The following is a 19,727-nucleotide window of genomic DNA, read 5'->3' on the forward strand; positions in this document are numbered from 1 at the left end:
CATTATGGGTAAGACTAGGAGTATTGAACTGAGACCATTTGGAAAGTTACCCATGTGATCTGAGGCAGGAGAGGAAGAATCCAGTATTTGGTATACAACAACTTTGGACCAAGAAAGTGAAAATTGTGGTGCTTATGTGCCTTCTGATAATATTATCAATCAATCAATCAATCAATCAATCAATCAATCAAAGCATTTATAGCGCACTACTCACCCAGAGGGTCTCAAGGGGCTAGGGGAGGGGGGTCCGCTACTGCTCGAACAGCCAGGTCTTGAGTTGCTTCCTGAAGGCGAGGTGGTCCTGGGTCAGGCGGAGGTGGGTCGGGAGGGAGTTCCATGTCTTGGCGGCGAGGTAGGAGAAGGACCGTCCCCCTGTGGTGGCTCTTCGGATGCGGGGGACGGCGGCGAGGGCGTGGCTGGTCGATCGAAGCTGGCGTTTGGGAGCGTAGAAGTTGAGGCGGCTGTTGAGGTATCCTGGGCCTTGGTTGAGTAGGGCTTTGTGTGCGTGGGTGAGGAGTCGGAAGGTGATTCTCTTGTTGACCGGGAGCTAGTGCAGGTCTCTCAGGTGTCCGGAGATGTGGCTGCGACGGGGGATGTCCAGGATGAGTCGTGCTGAGGCGTTCTGGATCCGCTGGAGTCTCTTCTGGAGTTTGGCGGTGGTTCCGGCGTAGAGGGAGTTGCCGTAGTCCAGACGGCTGGTGACGAGGGCCTGGGTGACTGTCTTCCTGGTCTTGGTGGGGATCCACCAGAAGATCTTACGTAGCATGCGCAGGATGTTAAAGCACGACGAGGAGACGGCGTTGACTTGTCTGGTCATGGAGAGGGAGGAGTCCAGGATGAAGCCCAGGTTGCGTGCGTGGTCTGTTGGTTTGGGTGCGCTGCCTAGGGCGGGGGGCCACCAGGAGTGGTCCCAGGCGGAGGGTGAGGATCCCAGGATGAGGACTTTCGTCTTGTCCGAGTTCAGTTTCAGGCGGCTGTTCTTCATTCATTCGGCTACCTCTTTCATCCCTTCGTGAAGGTTGGCTCTGGCGGTGGCGGGGTCGTTGGTGAAGGAGAGAATCAGCTGGGTGTCGTCGGCGTAGGAGATTATGTTGAGGTTGTGCTGGCGTGCGATGTCTGCGAGGGGGCTCATGTAGACGTTGAAGAAGGTTGGACTGAGAGAGGAGCCTTGAGGGACGCCGCAGATGACTTCGGTGGCTTCAGATCTGAACGGGGGGAGGCGGACTCTCTGTGTCCTTCCGGCGAGGAAGGAGATGATCCACTCCAGTGCCTTCTCCTGGATTCCGACGTTGCTGAGTCGCTGCACTAGTGTACGGTGGCAGACAGTGTTGAAGGCCGCGGAGAGGTCTAGGAGGATGAGGGCTGCTGTTTCTCCATTGTCAAGCAGTGCTCGGATGCCATCGGTGGCTGCGATCAGGGCGGTCTTGGTGCTGTGGTTGGCCCGGAAGCCAGACTGCGAGAGGTCGAGGGATCCGTTCGTCTCGAGGAAGGCGGCCAGCTGCTTGTTGACGGTCTTCTCGATGACTTTTGCAGGAAACGGGAGCAGCGAGATGGGGCGGTAGTTTTTGAGGTCGGTGGGGTCGGCTGATGGCTTCTTTAGCAGAGCGCTGAGTTCGGCGTGCTTCCAGCTCTCCGGGAAGGTAGCGGTGTCGAAGGAGGTGTTGATGATGTCCCGCAGGTGGGGTACGATGACAGCGTCGGCCTTGTTGAAGACGTGGTGAGGGCAGGGGTCGGTAGGAGATCCGGAGTGGATGGAGTTCATCGTGCAGACGGTGTCTTCAGTGCTGATCGGGGTCTAGGCGCGGAGGGTGGTGGTGGGGGGTGGTGGTTCGGTCGCGGCGTGTGTCGGTTGAGTGCTGAAGCTGTTGTGTATGTCCGCGATCTTGTTATGGAAGTAGGAGGCGAGGGAGTTGCAGAGGTCTTGCGAAGGGGTGATGTCGTTGTTTCCGGCGTTGGGGTTGGAGAGCTCTTTAACGATGTTGAAGAGCTCCTTGCTGTTGTGTGCGTTGTTGTCCAGTCGTTCCTTTTTTTTTTTTTTTTAAGACCAACGGTCCCAAACTTTATTTAGTTTCACAGATAAGCCAATAGTTATTCATACAGTATCAGAACAACGAATTATTGTTACAAACAGTAACCCAGCAGATAGTACATGTCGACATATCAGTTACACATGAGTGAAAACAAACAGTTGCTGGTGGAAGTGCATTAGTTCATAAATGACGGTGCCAGGAAATGACTCATGGTGCAGTGCCCGCAGTTCGCAGCACTGCAACAAGGAACTAGCGTGTTCAAAAAGAAAAGTCGACAGCCATTGTTTGAAATGGAGTTCCCTGGTCAATGTAGCAGGGGATAGAGGCAGTATCATACCCTCCGATGTCGTATGGGTCGCTGGGTGCCCGCTCCCTAGTCCTGGGCGCATCCAGGCAGCTTTATGTGTGATGCAGACGAGGAAGGGTGGTCGGGCGTTATCAAGGGCATAGTATGAACGGCCTCTGTGTCAACCAAAAGAGTCAACTGGGTAGCCGAAAACAGTCCAGTCGTTCCTTGAATGCGGTTTTCTTGGTGGCGTGGATGAGTTGGTGGTGTTTTCGGGTGGCGAGCTTGAGGGCAGTCATGTTGTCCGGTGTTGGGTCTCTGCGCCAGGTTCTCTCTATTAGGAATGCTAGGCTTGTTCTGGTGGTTAGAAGAAAACCACCCAGTCGCCAAGTCAGTAACATCAGTCACCACAGCAATTCCAGAGCATCATTACATAAACCTCACTCCTCATAAAAAAGCACACCGCTTGCATTGTGTGAATAATACATTCATTCAGGCTTTACAGAACACCCATCCTGGCTATAATGCTACAGATTGTTGGATATGTGGCTTCGTGCCATCTTCTGTGAAAAGGAAGCCACCTCTTATTCCCCTGCCTTTTATTATACAATGGGTCTTGCAGTGTCTGGTGGGAATTGAATTATGCATCATATTTCAAAGTCACTAATAAGACTGTACAGAGCCAGTGTAGGAATTACCTCTATTATCTATGCTGACCAAATGCTGTTAGGATCTATGACACCATGGGGGAGAGGGAGGAATTTGCCAGCTATACCTCCTCCTCTATGCTATTATCCTATAATGAGAGAAAGCTGTCCAAGGTGGATATGATACCCATACCTGTGCATGCCCATAGAGCCCCCTTTTGTGTTCAAGTTGAAGGGCCCGTTGCTGTTGGGAATAGTATTTGCCAGTACAGTGATATTAAATCACACCAGTTCCCCATCATGTGTGGACTTGCAAACACCTGTTTTGTTTGTGGTAATCAGGCTTATGTCTGGCTCCCTAGAGGATGGTCAGGCAGATACTATATCGGATTTATTCTCCTTCCCACTTACCTTGCACCCTCTGATTATCACAAGACATATCAACTTAATAAACGGGAAGTACAGGTTGACCAGAGAGATACCACCCTGCAGCAATTAATCGATGCAATGAAGGGCCTGGTGCATTTCCGGGGTCCCATGGCCATAGTGACCAGGGTAGTGGAAGCTGTTATCAATGAGACTGCTAGTGCACTCAGTAACATTACTGTAGAAATGCAAGCTACAAGTCTTTTTTCCCTTCACAATCGCATTTCTTTAGACATCCTTTTAGCAGAAAAAAGGAGGGGTATGCCTCATAATTAGAAGTTCATGTTGTGTGAATATCCAAGACAACAACCCTAATGTAAATTTGGCTGTTCAAAAACTTCACCAAATTGCTGCTAAAATACATCAGGATACTGGAGATTGGACTTGGTCAGGTTGGTTTAGAGAAGTTCTGTTCACATGTGATTGGAAACTATTAGTGATAGCCTTGGTTATAGGTGGGATTGTTTTAGGCTGCTGTCTATGTGTGAATTGTCTTTCCATCTGCTGCACCATGGTTTCAGCCTGAAAGCCCCCTCTGGTTTCGGTTCCACAACAGAATATGCATACAAGTGTTACTGCCCTCGCAGATTAGCCTTTTTACAAAGGCCCATTTGTTTCTTATTTTCCCCTGCTAACATCCCTATAATGGAGAATATCTGAAATGAAGTCCTATGAGGATATGAGGAACCCATCCAAATCATCTACTACTGATACTATAGGTTAGTGATAGCAGGTAATGACAAAATGTAGAACTTATTTTCCAGGACCATTTGAGGAAAAGGTTGTATGATATGAACATGAGTCCAGCCATTTTTGTATCTACCTCACTTCGTACATCATTGACTGTGAATTGTGCATTTCTTCTTCTCCATGTTCTTGGAAAGTACCCAATGGTTGCTAGAATAATTACACCCTGTTAATCATTTTTGATTTACTAAGATGGAAAACCCACTTTTTTCCATCCAATGTGCAGTTAGTCAAGCCCTGTGAGTCTCTGTCACATTACTTACTTTGAAAATGTAGCTTGATTAGCTATTTTTTTGTATGTATAAGTGGAAGGAAATCTCCAATAGACTAGAGGAGTGGAGTTTTTTTTAATGTAGTATGAATATGAAAGAAGAATTGTTTCAGTTGTTCATTCCCCTCATGGACATGTTTTTCATGTGTTGGTTTGTGCCCGCTCGAGCGTGATTAAACTGCTCTGCTTTACCTCTGACTGCATGCACTCCTTTGGATGTAATGGACAAAAGTGGTTTTATCCAGGGCACAGGGGGAGGGGGTGCGCTTTCCACAAGCTGTGGATCGATCATTGTGAAAACCACCCTTGGATGGAGTATAAAGTAATCAGTTGTCTCTCTAACATATTCCTAGAGATTTGAGAGTATTAGTTTTGCACATATTTCTCCTTCACCATTAATTAGGCTGTGTATTAATATGTCGGATATCCTGGTATAGGAGCAATATAATACCCTCTCTCCATGAAGTGGTAAATAGCAGCTTTGAGAGACACTGTGGAAAAGGAATTGCAAGATAAAGTAATTACAGTCCTTGGGCTTTTCCTAATATAAACCTTGTTAATTTTTTCATCTGGGTATCAGAGCCCCAATATGCGATTTCCTGCACTTGCTGTTCTTCTCCCAGTTCAGTTGTAATGTTGATCAAGGGGGTCGACAGAGCACTAGAGTGATCATGCAGGGGAAAGATACCTTTGAAGTGCAATTCCTACAGATCTTGTCTAACCTTGTTCTTAATTCAGCTTCCTTTACTGTGTGTTCCCCAAGCTACTCTGTGCCCCGATCTCTTTGACTCTTCACTTCATGCCCCACAGGAGAATTTCCTGATCCATAATTTACCTGTTTTTGGTTTAGAGGGTTGCAAATGGTCTCCTACAAACCTGCATTGTCTCCTTTTTTGAGGTGTTCATCAGGATGTTTTCAATATTTGTTTCTCTTCTAAGCATTTCTTATTAAAACATGCAATTTCACTTTTGTTTTCTGCTTCTATTCAATTGTGGGCGTTTCCTGTCCTTAATGTCTGTAAAATATACTTGTCCCCCAGCTGGGCATAAACAACAATGGGGCATATTACCAAGGGGGGCGATAGGCAATTATCGCCGGTTTAGTGGCCGTTTTCGGCCTCTAAGCGGCGATAATTCTATCACTATATTAGCAAGCTGGGCGTACCCAACCTGTTAGTGACTGAAAGCAGTCGCTAACGTCGCTATCGCCTACTAGCAAGGCGGGCGTAGCGATGGAAATATTCCCGCTATCGCCAAAAACTAACGCCTGCTCAGACCTGTTCTTAGCCATGTTATCCAATGGGAGGTGGATAACATGGCTAAGAGAATTTCGTCGCTAATGCGTGAATATCGCTGTATTCTCAGCGATATTAACGCTATCGCCGGAAAAATTATTGCTTTGGAGATCAACGTTGCTAATAGCACGTTATCTCAGCGATAATTTCCGGCGATGCTTAGATATAAAAAATGTGTTGCTAAGCCTAGTTATCGATAAATATCGCTACTCGTTGGTAATATGCCCCCATATGACCTGCGCTGCGAACGGATATGATAAGTTGCACTGGGCTTTAGCCCTATTTTTGCAATTAGGAAATCCCTTTTAGAAATTGCATCTCAGGAGAGTAGTGACAGCTTTTTCTCTCTACAATTTTTCCATTGGTTGTGAGTTGAAGTTATCTTGCTGTGTTGAGAATAGTCACAATGGAAATACGCTCACTTTCACCCCTGTATGAGGACAGATTTTAATTAGGAACTGCGTGCAAGGTATTGGAATACATTCCATTAATGAAGTTGAGAATTCATTGCAGAAGAGGGGTGCCAAGGAGGCATCAGAGGAAATAGTAAATGTGGTAGAAAGTAGGTCCATTTTTTGTGCATAAATTTTCCAGAACCTTCCCTTTCCTGTTCTTTACATCAGCAGGTAATTTGGTACAGGTGAGACAAAGGCCCTTCCTGTTTCCAGAGAATCAGAGTGCTCACCTTCCAAAAGGCCTAATTTGATGGTTATATATTGTGCAACAAATAGCTGTCCTTTGTAAGCCACTTACATAGAGGGCAAGTTAGCCACCTCTTCCACCCACAGTATAGGAAGTTGGTAGGTTTACCATCTTTGGGCAGTTGACGCACATATTTATAATCGGCCAGATGCAAGTATTGAAAGAGCTTAGATCAGCAGCAAAAGAATCATTGTTTCTCTCCTTTTTGATTGTTTTCCTTTAGGAGCAATATTATGTCCAGGTCTGATGCTCCCTTCCCAGGCCTGCCATATTACAGTACATTTTATTTCATGTTTTGGTCACTGTTAATCTTTATAATTGGTTGCTTTAGGTCTTTTACTACCTGGACTTCTGTCTCTTCGGCATGGAGATGTCTGCAGAAGTAGAGGCTGTCCAATCCTTATGTTTTGGTATGATGGGTCGGGGTTGCCTATCGAGAAATGAATTATGTGAACTGCGTTAAAAGCCTGCACTTCTTTAAAGCATCTCTTTGGTAAACACCTGCAGGGCCTCCCTGGTTGCCTGGATGGCTCAAATCACTGATTCACAATTCTCTGAGTCCTACAATGTGATGGTATACTTTAGTGTTCCGCAGCGGCCAGTGCGGCTGACTCCGGCGCAGGGAGCTCACAGTTCCATTTCCGGCACGGGATCAGCCCAGCACCCTGTGACTATGGGCAATAGCTCCCTTAATCTGCCAGACGGCCCCCAGCACCTTGAGACCCTTAGGGGTGATTAGTTCGCGCTTTACAAATACGGGGCTTATAAATACCAAGTTTTGGCTAAGTATGGGAGCTCTTTGTAGTACCCACACGGTGACAGTGGGTGTCCCTCCTCCCCTCCCCCATTTGGTGTTAAGTCTATCACCAGTGTGATGACAGTTGCCTGGAAATGTCTGTGTCGCCTCCATCTTCAGATTCTTTTTTCTCTCTTATTTTTCCTTTTTAACTCCTCCTTGTCTCTAATTGTTGTTCTCCTCACCTGTTTGCTTCTGGCCCATTTCTGGGGGGAGAGGGGAGGAGGGAGGGGGGGGGGGGGCGTGTGAATCCAGAAAACTCTTCAGCCTGCAAAACTACTCTTACTGGTAAGTAACCATTTTGTTTTGCAGTATGACCCCTTTTCTGGATTCACAAACTGTGCATCTGATTACGTAGAAGTGTTTGGCTGTTTGGGAAGGATGGGCTGCAATCTGGGAGAATTGGGAAACAGGTCACCTAGTACTTTTTGTCCCACCTGTACTTCCCTGTTCAAAAGGATGTCCACAGTGGAATTTCGTGAAGGTGTGTGGGGATGACCAAGTTGCAGCCATGCAGATGTTGGCAATCAGAACGTTTTCCAGGAATGCTAGGATTGCGCCCTTCTTACTGGTTGAGTGCACCCTGGGTCATGTGTGTAGTCTTTCCTGCCCTTGCATAGCATATTTTGATAGTTTCCCCAAACCATCGTGCCATTGTCCCTTTGGTCACTGGTGAACAGGCAAAGAAGCTAAGAGCTGGTTCCCGTTCCAGATTGCTTTCGTCTCCTGTAGGCAGTATGTGAGTGCTTTTTATCACGTCCAACGTATGAAGTGCCATCTCTGCTTGAGTCTTTGGGTCATGAAAGAAGGCTGGCAGTTGGACATGGAAAGCTGATACCACCTTTGGTAGGAAATGTGGGTCTGTTCTCAGGACAGTAAGAACAACAAGGGAACCTCTTTTTGGTCCCCATCAGGCTGCACAGCCTATTATGAATGAATTTAATGAATTAAATTCGTTTTCCACCATTAATGTATTTCTTCATGTTTTACACCATTATTATTTCCTTATTTTCTTTACTCTTAATTATTTCAATCCATTACACTCATTGCTTCTTCTTATTCAAAGACCAAAGGAGCAACGTTGATTCCACATGCCACTTTTTATTATCAGTCACCCAATGCATTTCGGGAATCAATCCCTTCTTCGGGGGTTTCGAAAGTATAAAGAAATTGTTCTTGTCAGTTTCATGGTACTTATTATACACGAAGCAAAAAACATGCTTACATTAACCATCTTGCAAAGCTCACGAGACAGTGTAGTTCACATTGTCTAGAAAATATTTCATAAATGTACACACTTCCTACTCTGAGTATCTGCATTCCCAATCCCTTTCCGTGTTTAAAAACCGAGCATATAAACAAGTTATTTATCCGTCACTGAACCATTCTGTTGACCCCTGGAACCCCTCATTAATCTTGGTGAAGGCAACTCATGCCACGCTTACCTTGGCATGTGATATTTAAAACTCATCTTCAGCCTTTCGTTATGTTTTCCGACCCAGCCTCACTGGTTGTAAAGCTGCTGGATACTGCTTCCACCCTTCAACCCAAAAATGCCTTCATTGAAACCGCATTACTGAATAGTTGCCTTAATTAACCATGAAGGCCTGCAGCTGCACTGTCATGTGGAAGGAAACTCCTCCTACGTTTTCACCACGGACTCCTAAGCCAGCCCAGTCATAACTCTGCTACTATTCATTCAATAAACTACATTAACCAGAAGGCCTCATTTAACTGTTTGACAGAAACGCTAAAAAACAACCTCCCCACCCAGGCAGATATCCACTAATTTTGAAATAACTAAGCATGAAAACAATTGCAATGCTGTTTTTCAAAAATAAAACTGTTCGTGCACATTTCTTATTTACATTTGCATCCTAGTGCTTCTTGTAAAATCTAATCTCATTATCAGAGTCCATTTGTTTGTACTGCTTTATTACATATGTGACCAGGGAACCAACGCTTCCTGTATTCGCGATGTTATCAACACTGTCCTTTCTGTTTTTCAGCACTTGACTCTTTTTCATGGGTGCAACCTCTCCGTTAGGGCGAAAGTTCATTGAGTCACAAAACAGTAGTGAAGAGATGCACACCTTCTGTACTCCTTTATATTGCTGCTCGCTTTATTCAAATCCACTTTAACCAATGTCGGCGTGCAAGCTCTCCGCGCTCCGCCCAATTGCGCTGTCAATTAGTAAGAACAACAAGGGAACCCTAGTCAAGTGCTGAAAAACAGAAAGGACAGTGTTGATAACATCGCGAATACAGGAAGCGTTGGTTCCCTGGTCACATATGTAATAAAGCAGTACAAACAAATGGACTCTGATAATGAGATTAGATTTTACAAGAAGCACTAGGATGCAAATGTAAATAAGAAATGTGCACGAACAGTTTTATTTTTGAAAAACAGCATTGCAATTGTTTTCATGCTTAGTTATTTCAAAATTAGTGGATATCTGCCTGGGTGGGGAGGTTGTTTTTAGGTTTCGACCTGGCGAGGGGCACAGCCCCTCCCAGTTCGAAAACTTTTGTTTTCAGTAGGGATGTCAGCACCGCCTCTGCCTCTCATTGGCTAGCTCCATAAATGGAGGCTAGCCATTGGGAGACAGAGGCTGTCAATCGCGCTTTCTCTTGAAAACGCGATTCGGGGGCGTTTCTGGTGCTTTTTTTAATCCCCGCCCCTTTGTCCCGGGCCGCGCTGCGATTGGCTGCCGGCCCGGGACACCCCCGTGACGTCATTCCCCGGGCCGCGCTGTGATTGGCTGCCGGCCCGGGACCTGACTTGTTTTTCTTTCTTAGTAATCAAGGGTCGGCGAGGCTCGCCTTCTTTCGTCTCTTTCTGCTTGGGTTTCCGCTCGGCTGCGTGTAACGTGAGCATCGCCCGAGTTCACATATGGGTCCCTCGTGCACAGAGTTTACTGGAAGGATGGCGGGGGGGCGTTACAGCCGAGCCTGTCTTCCAGAGCAACCCCTACCGTCCTGCTGCCCACCTCGGAGACTGCATCGTCAGTCAGGGACGCGGAGCTGCTACCACAGCGGCCACACACCGAGCAAGAAGCAGCAAGTGTGAACGAGCCCAAGGGTTTAAGTGCCGGGTCAAACAACCCGAGACCAAAATGCAACTCCCTTCTTCCAGTGCAAACTTTTTGTTCTTCCCTTCTCAGTTCATTCTGCCCAGAAAACGTCTAAGGCAAGCGTGGACCCGTTTTTCCTCAGCAAAGAAAAATGTTCAATGTCACGACCCTGCTGCATACATGAGAAAGGAATAATAAATAGTAAGGTCCCTAACTGGGTGCGTGATGGGGTAAACATTTCAGAAACCGCGACACGAAAAACGAAGAGATGGTATAGTTTCTAGGGTCTACTCTGTTCCACTCTATAGCGCCTCGGAAGGAAATAGCCAGCTGCTAAAATCAATTATCCTCCAGTGTTCTCTTTGCCTAGCCCTGTATCTTTAAGAATCCCCAAGAGTCATACCAGAATGCTGGTTTGTTTTATGACGTCATTCACAGGGTGGCCCTTTATGAGGCATCCGGATTGCTGCTTTGTTTTATGACGTCTGCTTGGATTTGGAGCTCTTATGTGACGTCATTCACTGGGTGGGCCTTTAATGAGCTAAATGGGGGGGGGGGGGGCAGCAAGGGATTAACCCTGTGGTGGGGAATGTCATTGAACTGCTCTCGGTCATTCTGATGAATTAACATCTAGGAATCGAAGAATGATGTTCTGTTGTGTTACGTCATGGTATTGTGTGATATCTTCTGTTTCTTTGCGGTGACGTCACGGAATTCTGTAAAAATTTGATACACACCAATACCCATAAAGCTTGCCCCGCCCCTTCAGAAGATACATTAATGTTGTAATGATATTTCTTCCTATGAGATTCTATTGAAGTTGTGATTTTTTGTGGTGGTATCCTGAGATGGAGTTCTTGTGCATTCTGCGGTGGTATCTTTTGTTAAGGTATGTTATATCGCATTACTGTAATTCATATCATGATATCGCATATAATGACACGATGATATGTTACTTGTGTTTGAAATCGTCTGTCAATTTCCCGAGCCCTACACCATAGGCATGCCCTCTTAAATAGAAACATCTACTTTATTCTTTCTGAATCGTGCCCTTCCTGTCCAGCGGCTGAAGTTACCAGTGTGTGACATTTGAGCGCTATACAAAACCTTAAATAAATGCAAGATAAATAAAGCTGTGCTGTGATGGTGGTTTGCAGTTTTGTGCTGATATGACAGTGTGTTGTTTCAATGTGATGATGCTATGTTTTCATGTTATTGTGTTACAATTTTCTGTTACGAGGTATGTTCTGATGTCATGTTTTGATATGCTGTCGTTGTGTAGCGTTAGGGGAGTGTGGTGTGGCGCTCACTGCTTTTGTACATCGCGGCATTTTACGCTCTGCAGGATTTATAATACACCAGATTGGCACCGAAATGCCTTCAAGGGTTGTGCTGCAACGCCACAATTTTGTGTCGTGTGTACTGTGCCAGCTCTTCCAGATTATAAACACAGATCTGCGCCCGTCTCTATTCCGCCTCACAGTGCATACCTCTCCTCGCCTCCGTCTTTCACTGCCACCTCCTGCTGCAGGTGGTGCTCTGAAGTGGCCTGGGCGGCACGTGGCGCGTTAACGAGGGGCATGTCTCGCGCATGCAAACAAATACTCATTGGTCAGAGGCACGCCAGGGATTCTAAGCGATATATAAACACCGTACCGTTGCATACCGTACCGTTCCATAAGTACCATATACCATACCAAGCAATAATGCATATACTGAATTGAGGAACGCAGGGCATGCTCGTCGTGCTAATTGCATTCTAGGTGGTATAATATGCTACGTCACCTCTTCCCCGGCCCCTCAGTACCTTATTAATTCGTCTCATGAGGACAGCCCGCAGCCCAGAGACACAGGTGCGTGGCTGCAGCCCTCGGGCGCAGGTACCTCAGGGTTTCCTCAGTCATCTGCTGAGCTCCTGGGGCTACAGGGAACTCTTGGCCCCCGGTGCCCAGGAGCCAGCAGACCCTTAGTTAACCCTTTCGTGGAGGCGAAGGGAGCCTTCAGGTGGCAGCACCTTTCTGTCTTCTGCCGTGTCAACAGCCCCAGCCCCCTGTGCCTGCAGAGTCTGTGCTTTGCTCTGAGATGTTTGAAACCAGTCGGTCCCACGTGTCAACAGCCCACCCCACTCCTCTTCTGGGTGGGTGTGAACAACTACTAGTGCTCTGTAGGGGGTGTCCTCAGCCCCCTAGTCCGGTCATGTGGGAGCGTCCAGACCCTCAGTCCAAGGTGGCAGAGCGCGCGTAGTCTTCTCCGGAGGAGGGCGACCTTCGGTCGCTTGTCTGGGTGGCCCCTACGTCTCCCGGTGCTTCTTCCTTGCTCTGCCCGGGGCAGCTCTCCTGGGCTCCCGCTGTGTGAGCACGCAGGGCTGCCCGGACCGTCCCCTCACAGCTCCTCTGACTGGCGTACACACAGAGCACGGGCAGAGGGAGGAGGCAGCGGTGTGAGGGCGGAGAAGGCGGCAGAGGGACCTCCCTTACAGCAGCATCCTCTCTCTGTGCAGCTGCAGCTGGGCTCGCGGGCTGTGCGGGTCTGTCTGTGTGTGTCCCGGGCCGGGGACCTCAGGAGGTGAGGGATCTCATTACAGAGCCATGTGACAGGAGCCTCAACCTGTCCAAACCCAGCCCCTCCGGCCTGGGCAGCCCCTACGCTCCCCAAAGCTCAGGGGAGGGGGTCCTCTCTGTGCCCGGGGTGGACACCGTGTAGAGAGAAATGCGCAGTTTATTTACAAATAGCGCCATTTAGCGCTAACGTAGCGGTATTTTGCATGTTTGCAAGTTCACAATGGTTTTTTTTCCAGAAGTCAACAGAGGCAGTAAGAGATCAAGTGATCAACAGCAGATGAATGATCACAGAAAGAAGTCAAGTGGCAAAGCCGGGATTAAATCACCAAGGCGCTCTGTTTCCACATACTATTTCGTCAGTTCGACCACATTTCCCTGAGGGCAGCGAGGTCCGCAGAGTGGGCTATAAAAAGGGCAATCACTCAAACAAAGATTAAATGGCCTCTGACAGGGAAACAGGATCGATCAGCGTCCAGGTTGATCTGATATATCCCAGAGAGCGGTCTCAATTTGCCAGGGCTTTAGAAAGAACACTTTTGCGCTTGTTGACTAAGACAAACTTTTCTTCAGAATAAAGGACTCGGCATCCCCTTCAGACCACAAGACACCTACCTAGTTAAACACACTTCCTAATGACCCATCCTTGACTGGTGGCTAAGAAGATGCAGGGGTCAGTCATGGGGTGAGGTCAAAGTTCAATCAAAGGAGACGCTTCTCCTCGCCTTTTGCAGCCGCCTAATTAAGGTGTATACCGAGATGTTCATGTGTCGAGCACTGCAAGTCGTGTACTGTTGCATCACACCAGCCACCCTACAGCCAATTACTTGTCTTACAAAAATGCGCTGTGAAAGTAAAAAAAAAAAAAAAAATTGGACTGAATTCTTAAAAATCAGCAGATTACCGTGGAAATGACAGCAGATCACTGTGACAAGATTAAGGAATGCCTCACTGGAGTCCAGACAACAGGACACAGCATGGTACATTCTGTAAATACCTGAGAAAGCATCTATTCATCAACACCCTGCGGGCGTCAGCCTGGAGTTTAGCAACAAAACTGTGTCTCAAACGAGAATAAGTCACAACTGCACTTTTTTACGGCGTTTTTTTTTAGGCGAAACAGAAATGAAGTTGGCATCAGGGACAGAACTGAAAAGCTTGTGCCAATCACGGCGATTAAAGAGCAATGGAAGAGTACACCCTAGAGAGACATTTATACAGGAAAGGTTTCAAGAGGAATGAGGCAAGAGAACTGGGAATTAAGGAAAAAACTGCACCACTGTTGAAATACCATCTACTGTGTCGGAATAGAAGGTGCTATGCCCAGACACGTGATTCCCACACGGGCCTTAAGGGAGATAGGCAACCTACCACCCAAGAAAGCTAGTTTTGATAGTTTATTTTATTTATTTATTTATAAAGTTTTATATAGCACAAACTTGAACCCGAAGGATATCAGAGCGCTTTACAATTTGAGGTAAAGGTAACAAATCAGAACATTACTTACTTCTCCAGTACATGATTGGCTAGAGGAATCTGGTAGCCTTGCACCATGAATTTGTTTAAAAAACAGATATCTCTTGGTAGTTCTTGATTTTAAAACGGTAGTGCAATCATTGGTACAGAGGCAGCTTTGGCAAAATAGTAAACATCGCAGCCAAAAAGAAATCATTGTGGACTGACAAAAAAGGCACTCACCAAGCGCCGGCACAGTTGGACAGTCATAAACGTTTACAGATTTTTAAGGCTACAAGCATATTTATCTGCCCATTTTAGCTCACAGTTAAAAAAGAGCTTCATAAGCTTCCGAATGGCCTTCAAATCAGAATCCTGCCGACTATGCGGCTTTAAACAAGAATCATTAATTCACCTATTATGTGCCTGTCCAGCCGTCCTAGACCAGAGGACACAACACCTGAAATTAATTTTTAATGATCTCAATATTCGCTCTAGCAGGCAAGCTGTGATATGCTGGTTAGAGGGCACGTCAAACATCCTGGTTTGCCGGGGGGGTCAAATACATGAAAATAGTTAGTAGACTTTTACGGCAAGCCAATGGTGAACCAACAAAATAGCTGGACCTATGCAACTACGCAAAAGCTGACCCCTCAGAACAAAAAGTGGACAGATGCTAATCCAAAAAAAGTCGAGCACTGGGGCCCCACTGACATTATCATCCTCCTTAAGGGGTTTATACTCCATTAAATCTGCTGTCCTGAGTTTTAGCAAAAAAATGTTGTTAAAGTAAGAACTCTTACATATGAATTTTAATGATAGGTGCCTTTTTAAATTATGAGTATTTTTATACAGAATGGTAACGTTATTGCCCATTTAACCCTTTTTATCTGTTTCAGGGGGGTATTGTAATGATTTTAATTAATCAAACAATAAACAAGCATTTACAATGCAACAGTTTCGCCTTTGGAAAAGTCCGACCTATTGGCATTGTAAATGACAAAATTTGTATTTATGTGTTGGTTTTGAAAATAAATGGCATTGTCATTTACATTGCCAATAGCTCCAATTTTTCCAAAGGCGAAACCGTTGCATTGTAAATGCTTGTTTAGCGTTTCTGTCAAACAGTTAAATGAGGCCTTCTGGTTAATGTAGTTTATTGAATGAATAGTAGCAGAGTTATGACTGGGCTGGCTTAGGAGTCCGTGGTGAAAACGTAGGAGGAGTTTCCTTCCACATGACAGTGCAGCTGCAGGCCTTCATGGTTAATTAAGGCAACTATTCAGTAATGCGGTTTCAATGAAGGCATTTTTGGGTTGAAGGGTGGAAGCAGTATCCAGCAGCTTTACAACCAGTGAGGCTGGGTCGGAAAACATAACGAAAGGCTGAAGATGAGTTTTAAATATCACATGCCAAGGTAAGCGTGGCATGAGTTGCCTTCACCAAGATTAATGAGGGGTTCCAGGGGTCAACAGAATGGTTCAGTGACGGATAAATAACTTGTTTATATGCTCGGTTTTTAAACACGGAAAGGGATTGGGAATGCAGATACTCAGAGTAGGAAGTGTGTACATTTATGAAATATTTTCTAGACAATGTGAACTACACTGTCTCGTGAGCTTTGCAAGATGGTTAATGTAAGCATGTTTTTTGCTTCGTGTATAATAAGTACCATGAAACTGACAAGAACAATTTCTTTATACTTTCGAAACCCCCGAAGAAGGGATTGATTCCCGAAATGCATTGGGTGACTGATAATAAAAAGTGGCATGTGGAATCAACGTTGCTCCTGTGGTCTTTGAATAAGAAGAAGCAATGAGTGTAATGGATTGAAATAACTAAGAGTAAAGAAAATAAGGAAATAATAATGGTGTAAAACATGAAGAAATACATTAATGGTGGAAAACGAATTTAATTCATTAAATTCATTCATAATAGGCTGTGCAGCCTGATGGGGACCAAAAAGAGGTTCCCTTGTTGTTCTTACTAATTGACAGCGCAATTGGGCGGAGCGCGGAGAGCTTGCACGCCGACATTGGTTAAAGTGGATTTGAATAAAGCGAGCAGCAATATAAAGGAGTACAGAAGGTGTGCATCTCTTCACTACTGTTCTGTTCTCAGGACAACCTTGTCCTTGTGGATTAGAAGGTATGGTTCTAGGATTGTCAGTCCTTGCAGCTCATTCGCCCTGCGGAATGATGTGATGGCTATTAGGAATGCTGTCTTTAGGGTTAAAAACGTCAATACAGTATTGTGCATTGGTTTAAATGGATCTGCCATGAGTTGTGGGAGTATTGTATTCCGGTTCCAGTATTTTTGCCAGAAGGTCACTTGACTTGTGCTGCCCTGCTCGCTGCTCCGCTTTCATTAATTATTGCTAAAGCTCATTAGCCTTGTGCTGCCCTCCTCGCTGCTCCGCTTTCATTAATTATTGCTAAAAGCTTATTAGCCTTGTGCTGCCTTGCTCGCTGCTCCGATTTTACTTTTATTTTTATTGACCAGAAACTCATTAGCCTGTGCTGCCCTGCTCGCTGCACCGCTCTACTTGCGCAGAACCTGCCACATTTAGCGCGATAACCCCCGGCGCTGTTCTCTGCCCTCCCCTCCGCTGCCATTTTGGGTGTTGTTGTTGTACTCGGTCAGCGTCCTCGTGAGCCCGCCCCGCCTCCCAGCTGAGCCGCCCTCGCCCCTCCCCCTTCCCACCATCCATATATGACAGTAGCTAATGCGTGCAGCGTCCACGCGCAGCGTACGCGCCCCAGTCGCGCCGAAGGTGCGCCAAAGGTAAGCCCGTCTACGCCCGTCCGCGCCTGTACCGCGCCCAGCGCCAGACCCCCTGGTCCTCGTAATGCCCACCCCTCCCGCATTACTTAAGATGCCACCTCCCTCCTAGCCCTTAACCCCGGCCGTTCCCCCAACTGCGTCCAAGCCGCTCCTGGACACACCCATGGACCCTTCTCTTGCAACTCCTGCAAGTTTGACAGCACCAAGAACAACTCCTCATCTACGAACACAAAACAGATATCCGACCCCAACCACCTACAATGCATCCTGCTCAACACCCGCTCGGTCCACAGACACGCCATCGACCTCTGGAATCTACTAGACACCATCTCTCCGGACGTCGCCTTCCTAACAGAAACATGGATGAACGCCACATCAGCCCCAGACATCACCATTGCCATCCCGGAAGGCTATAAGATCATTCGCAAGGACCGTACCGGCCAAACAGGAGGAGGCATCGCTATCGTCCATAAAAAATCCATCCGCATCTCAACCAGCTCAGACGTCAATCTCGCCAACACTGAACACCTTCACTTCCAGATCCACATCGACCCCAAGACCACACTCAGAGGCACCCTCCTCTACAGGCCACCAGGACCCCGCGCACAATTTAGTGAGGACATCACGGACTTCATCACTCCACATGCGCTCCCCTCCGAAGATTACATCCTTTTGGGAGACCTCAACTTTCACCTTGAAAAGAACAACGACCGCAACACCACCACCCTTTTGGACAACCTCGCCAACCTCGGACTTAAACAACTTGTCACTACCCCCACCCACATCGCAGGTCACACACTCGACCCTATCTTCACCTCCAGCAAACATATCTCCGTCAGCCACATCACAGCTCTCCTTTGGACTGACCACAGCTGCGTTCACTTTACCTACAACAAGTCCACATCCAACAACCACCCCCAACCCACTCTGCGAAGAAACTGGAACAAAATCACCATCGACCAGATCTCCTCATCGCTTCTTCAAAACCTCCCCGCCCACTCCTCAAACCCCGACCAAGCAGCCACTAACCTCACCCAATGGTTATCCAACAGCGCCGACATCCTAGCACCACTGAAAAAACGACAAATCAAACTAGGCAGCAAGAAGGCCTCCTGGTTCAACGATGATCTTAAGAAATCCAAGAAACTCTGACGCTCCCTTGAGAAGGCCTGGAAAAAAGACCCAAACACCAGCACCAAGGACGCCTTCAAAAACGCCACCCGTAGACACCACCAACTGATCAGGAACGCCAAGAAAGCCGCTTTCAAGGACCGACTAGATAACAATGCCCACAACAGCAAGGAATTATTCAACATCGTCAAGGAATTCACCAACCCCTCAGCCAACTCCAACGACATCATCCCATCTCAAGCCCTCTGCGACTCCCTAGCCTCATTCTTCCACAACAAAATTGCAGACATCCACAACAGCTTCGACAACCGACCCGAAGACCAACCCACCCAACCCTCTACAGGACCCCCACCCCCCCTGAACATCCTCAATGACTGGAACCCAATCTCCACTGAGGACACCATCCGTCTGATGAACTCTATCCACTCAGGATCCCCCACAGACCCATGCCCTCACCACATCTTTAACAAAGCAGACTCCATCATAGCACCACACCTCCGAGACGTCATCAACTGCTCCTTCAACTCCGCAACCTTCCCGGAAAGTTGGAAACATGCCGAACTCAGCGCCCTTCTGAAGAAACCCACAGCTGACCCCACCGAACTCAAAAACTACCGCCCTATCTCGCTCCTTCCATTCCCGGCCAAAGTCATCGAGAAAGCGGTCAACATCCAGCTCGCCGCCTTCCTCGAAACCAACAAATCCCTCGACTCATCACAGTCCGGCTTCCGAGCCAAACACAGCACTGAAACCGCCCTCATCGCAGCAACAGACGACATTCAAACTCTACTGGACAACGGAGATATAGTCGCCCTCATCCTCCTCGACCTCTCCGCAGCCTTCGACACAGTCTGTCACAGCACCCTTTTACAGCGCCTTAGAAACGTCGGAATCCAAGGAAAAGCACTGGAATGGATCACCTCGTTCCTCACCGGAAGAACCCAGAGAGTCCGCCTTCCACCATTCAAGTCAGAGGCCACTGAAGTCATCTGCGGCGTACCACAAGGATCTTCACTCAGCCCCACCCTCTTCAACGTATACATGAGCCCCCTCGCGGTCATCGCACGCCAACACAACCTCAACATCATCTCCTACGCCGATGACACTCAACTGATCCTATCACTCACCAGGGACCCTAACACTGCCAAAACCAACCTGCATGAAGGAATGAAAGAAGTAGCCGAATGGATGAAGCACAGCCGTCTGAAACTGAATTCAGACAAAACAGAAGTCCTCATCCTAGGCACCTCCCCCTCCGCCTGGGATGACTCTTGGTGGCCAGAGGCCCTTGGAAAAGCACCCATCCCGACAGACCACGCACGGAACCTGGGCGTCATCCTGGATTCCTCACTCTCGATGAACAGACAAGTCAACGCCGTTTCGTCATCTTGCTTCAACATTCTTCGCATGCTCAAAAAAACTTTTCGCTGGATTCCCACCGAAACTAGAAAAACGGTCTCCCACGCACTGGTCACGAGCCGCCTGGACTACGGTAACACCCTTTACGCCGGTACCACCGCAAAAA

Source organism: Lissotriton vulgaris, chromosome 1_2, assembly GCF_964263255.1.
Source record: "Lissotriton vulgaris chromosome 1_2, aLisVul1.2, whole genome shotgun sequence".
NCBI classification, from domain to species: Eukaryota; Metazoa; Chordata; class Amphibia; order Caudata; family Salamandridae; genus Lissotriton; species Lissotriton vulgaris.